This window comes from Scylla paramamosain, chromosome 1 (genome assembly GCF_035594125.1).
Source record: "Scylla paramamosain isolate STU-SP2022 chromosome 1, ASM3559412v1, whole genome shotgun sequence".
Taxonomy (NCBI): Eukaryota; Metazoa; Arthropoda; class Malacostraca; order Decapoda; family Portunidae; genus Scylla; species Scylla paramamosain.
Genome location: NC_087151.1, coordinates 33,700,193 through 33,705,494, shown reverse-complemented (window position 1 = coordinate 33,705,494; position 5,302 = coordinate 33,700,193). Strand labels below are relative to the sequence as shown.

The following is a 5,302-nucleotide window of genomic DNA, read 5'->3' as shown; positions in this document are numbered from 1 at the left end:
GGTGGAGGGATCGGGACGCTGCCGAGGGCTAAAAAAAAAAAAAAAAAAAAAAAAAAAAAAAAAAAAAAAATATATATATATATATATATATATATATATATATATATATATATATATATATATATATATATATATATATATATATATATATATATATATATAAATATATATAAACAAGCAACTTGAATTGGCCTTTTTCTTTTTTACCAGTTTCTGAACACTAAAAAGAAACGTTACTGGAATTTCTATGAAGACTGATGCGGAAGTTTTATTCATATAGATGTAGAGGACACACACACACACACACACACACACACACACACACAAACACGCACGCACTCAAGCACGCAGGCGCGCGCGCGCGCGCACCCACCCACCCACCCACACACACACATACACTACAAAAATCTGAACACTCCACATTTTCTTATTTATGAATCTACAAAATAAACAATCAAGGCACTTCTACATTTATTTATGTACCTTCTCCCTACCTGTCAACCAATCCAAAATTCTAGGTCACGTATTTAGTCTTTACACAGATTAATAATTCTATGTTTAACGAACTCTTATAACCCTTAATTAATTAGAATCATTATTAATCCACCATTGCCTTTCCTCACCGGGCCTCCGCTACTTCAGCCATGCGCAAGGTGGAGACAGGAAGATTCTACGGTACAAAGAGTGTGAAGGAGGCGGACGATGGACACGACAACCGCACCGCTCTGTCTGCTCTCTTGGCCCTGGTGGACGCTGACGGTACGTGTGTGTGTGTGTGTGTGTGTGTGTGTGTGTGTGTGTGTGTGTGTATGTCGTATTCAGGAAAGCTCTGCTCTCTCGCCACGACTATTTTCCAAGGCCACAGAGATAATTAACCGGGTTCTCAAGTGTTTCTCCTGTTAGTAATGTAGAAATCTTGTTAATTTGTCACGAAAATAATAAACCCCCTTAAAAACCCCAGTAACTTTAACTATATAGAGCCTTTTGAGTGTTGTGGAGGTGCGCGCAGAAGTGTTTCAGAATGTGGCCGTGTGTGTGTGTGTGTGTGTGTGTGTGTGTGTGTGTGTGTGTGTGTGTGTGTGTGTGATGAAGTGCATCTTGTGAACAGGACGACATAAACCTGGACGTGTAGCTTGTCCTTTAACTTAATAGCTTCCAGACGTGTGTCAGAACACTGCTCCGCCATGCCTGAGTCTCGTCCCTCCCTTCCTCCTGTTATCCGTCTGTCTGGGCTGCGTGTGCTCTCCCTTTCTCTCTCTCAAGCCTCTCCCCGCCCTCTGTCACTTTAACTGCTGCAGGACGTGAATTACTGTCCTAGTTACTCATTTAACTAACCATAATACATTTAACCCTGCCTGGTCTGTTTGGTCTGTTTTCTTCTAATCTAATAGTGTCTATTTAATAGAATCCAAGAAAGAGGTGTATTTTGTAAACAGTACACGAACGTACTGTTTTTAATCTTGAAAGTCATGCGCCCTGGTTTTTTTTTGCCTCGCCTTACACGCACACGCAAAAAACCACCACAGCCAGAGCCTCTATTAATGCACAAAAAACATATATTGACCAGAGTAAACAGGCGCACCGGATGCACCTCCACCTATAATGCTTCCCCACTAAGCCCGAGGTATTAGAGGTCGAGGCGGAGGTATGGAGCGCCTCGCCAGCCTCTGGTGCTACTGCCGGCTGGGGCCTCATGAGCGGGCATTAGATTTTAGTCTCTTACCACTAATAATAGCTTTTTCTTTTGCTGCATATTGTATGTTTTATGATGTAAGTATATATCTGCAGGAACACTCGCACATTTAAAGCCACCTCCATTCACACACACAAACACACACCTACACCCACACACACACACACACGCACACACACACACACACACACACACGAAAGAAAGAAGGAAAGAAAGAAGGACGAACGTAGGTCTCTTACACCAACGCAAAGGGATAATTACGTTTTATAAAGCCATAACGGGACAGCCAGACGGTCGAGCTGAGCACCTTAATTAAGGGAAGGTGGTAAGGAGGCAGATCCATTGCCCTGCTGGCTCAGACGCGCCCTCATATCTCATACACACGGCCCACGTACATTCTCTGTTGCTTTCCTTACCAATGAGAATCGCTTATAGCCACCCAGACGCTCGTAGATAAAACATGACAAGTATAAAAACAAGTCCCATCCGTAACTAGAGCAGCGGCAGCAGTATATCACCTTCTGTCACTCCACGAGGTAAAGAAAACCTGTCTTGTCGTTTCCAAAATCCTCGAAGCAGGAGACGGATGCATAAAAATCGCTTACCTTGTTAAGAGACTTTTTTTCCGCGCCGAGCTGGAAGGTAAGGCGGACAGGCAGGCAGGCAGGCAGGCAGGCATCTCAGGGGAGTGGTGCGCGCGACGGATCACGGGTAACAACGTGGATAATTGCTATGTAGAATGGCTGGGAAATTATGTGTTGCCGGTGTCAGGTGCGTGCAGTGTGAGACCCGGTTTGGGGGAAGATGGAGCTGGGAGTCATGGCAACGAAGACGAGGAGGAGGAGGAGGAGGAGGAGGAGGAGGAGGAGGAGGAGGAGGAAGAGGAGATGGGATAGCGAACCAGAAGGAAGACAAGGAGGAGGAGGAAGACAAAGGAGATGAGAAGGAAGAGCCACGCACAACAGGAACACACAAGAAGCAATATGAGAAGGAAAGGTGGAAGTAAAAAAAAAAAAGTAAAAAAAAAAAGACCAAAGAGAGATGGAGAATAAGACGAACAAGAGGACGGGGAAATACGGAACAGAGAATGATGAAAGATGAAGGCGAGGGAAGAGGATCGTCGGAATCGAAATGTGTCGAAACTTACATGTATACCTCGCACAGAAGAGAACCAGTGTGTTTCTTAATAAGAGAAAGTAATGACATTTTCTCCTCAGTTTCACCAGCTTCGCCGCAGCTGTCGCGCGAACAGGCCTCCGTGCACTCAGGCGATAAATCCATAAATATATCGCTGAATATATTTCACCGGGCTGAGGCTCCCTTCCAATAAATCTGCATTTCAAAACGCTGAATTTTGTGAAGGGTTTAGGCAGAAGTTATTATTATCGGCAATAGCTGTTTTGGGCTCGCAGTTAAGGTACCTAAGCGACTGTACAACTCAGTCGGTATTGAATATATACACGTATATATTTCATGATTCGTGTATCTACGAACCTTTTACTTATTTACGTATTTATTCACTACACATTCACTTAATATACATTTCCTCTGGACGAGAAAAATTCGTGAAGGGATTAAAGCCGGCCAGAAAACAACAAAATTTGCATGTTGTAATCTGGTGTGGCGGGCTACGAAGGTTTAAAAGGTTAATCTAGAGAATGGGCGGCAGTAACCCGGCGCTAAATGGACGGAGATACCCTGCACTAATTACTGCTTAGCTTCCGCTATAGCTTTGTGCTTCTTAAAGCTCGGATGCTGTTATGGTGCAGCCCCTTGGCTTATTTCATGTCTGTGCGCCAGGCCGGATCTCCCTCAGGTTGGCGGGGCGCGGTGTTGCTCAGGGTGTTCCTCTGGTGGCCAGACACACAACTTCACACTGAAACTTAGTCTGGTTTCTGCACCGGACTAAATGAACTTCGCCTTTCCTCCACCTCTTTAGTTTTTTACTTGGTATTTCTTGCGCACCACTACCACTGGTGATATTGCTGCTGCTGTTGCTGGTGGTGCTGTTACACTACCACCACCACCACCACCACCACCACCACCGCAACCACAACCACTACCACCACCTCTACCACTGCCACAATCAACCATCATCAACACCAATACTCGTCCTATTTTCTTACTCCTAACTCCTACACTCCCTCCTCCTCTTACTTTTTCTTCGCCATCATGCCTATTACTGCTATTTCTACCATTATCACCATCACCACTACAATAACAGCAACAAAAACTATTTCTGCTAATGCTACTGCTGCTACAGCTACTACTACTACTACTACTACCACTGCACAAGGTAACTGATGAAATCAACGCCCCATATGTCGACGAGACAAAAGTAGAATGAAAAAAAGATGCCATTCTGTCTTACGAGAGGAATGTTCAGAATCGACTGCACGTGTTTTAATGATTTAGATTAAGTCTTCATCATAAGTGAAAAACATGCCCAAACTAACGGAACCCTTTTCACTAAGATCGAAGCATGGGTGTTGAGAAGTCTGAAAAGTGACTCGATGAGATGGAAAACATACAAGAGGATAATAGACAAAGACTAAGCATAATACGATAGCATGAAAAGATTATTAAAGCATGCAGGGACATGAAAACTGAGCGGCATTGCAAAGAGAGGCTAAAAAGAGAGAACGTTGGAGCCTAATGGGAAAGTGTTTAATTTAGTCATCCATTGAAGAAATGCAATGAGTGAAATGTACTGAAATGTGAAATCTGGAACTTCGAGAATAAGCAGTCAGTAGAGGGCCGACTTTTGCGTGAAGATGACAGGCGGGCGTGGTGGACGGGATGTGGGTGTGATGCGGGCGTGGAGGGCAGCATGCCAACACACAAGATGGGGTGGGGCGGGGCAGTGGACAGGAGAGTGGGTCAAGAGCTTTTCACATTCAATACCTCTCCCATTTTTTCCTCCCCTGGGTGGTTTAAAGCTATTTCCATTTAAACCCAAAGCTTTTATGATACATGCATCAATAAAAAGTTGCGAGTAACGTGGACTCTACACTATAAAAAATTCCACGCCACCATTATAAATATTACTCGTGTCTGCGTCAAGGACACTCTGAAAACCTCCATCACTATGTATTGATCCACCCACCAACCTACCCACTACCTATTCACTTGCCCACCTACCTACCTACATACATACCTATCTACCAATCTATCTTCCTATCCATCTATATGAACACATGATCCTTTCTTATATGGCAGTAGCAAATGATTCCTTTTCTCACAACACTTACTCTTCGATCTTCCACGGGTCTCGCCACAACCACTACCACCACCTCTACCACTGCCGCAATCAACCATCATCAACAATACTCGTCCTATTTTCTTACTCCTTCTTCCTTCATGACACTTCAAATAAACACTTAATTTTCTCTTATTTTGACCTACGAGGCGCCACTCTCACGAATGGCCAAACTGCACGCTCACTGCCGTACCTCTCTATTCCAAGACATGAGAAACGTGTGCAAATACCCATACCAGCATGGAAACGACCAATTTTTCCGTTGTCACAAAGTATTCTTCTCTCGGTAACCGCACACATGACTTCCTACACACACACACACACACACACACACACACACACACACACGC

At 44.2% G+C, this 5,302-nt stretch overlaps 1 long non-coding RNA gene across 1 annotated transcript in view; it reads right to left on the bottom strand.

The window, feature by feature from the left end:
- Positions 1 to 5,136: 5,136 nt before the first annotated feature.
- LOC135104280 (uncharacterized) overlaps positions 5,137 to 5,302 on the bottom strand; it is a 60,616-nt gene continuing 60,450 nt past the window's right edge. The window contains exon 4 of the long non-coding RNA XR_010270359.1: positions 5,137 to 5,302. This exon is cut by the window's right edge and continues 446 nt beyond it. This is a non-coding gene — a long non-coding RNA (uncharacterized LOC135104280).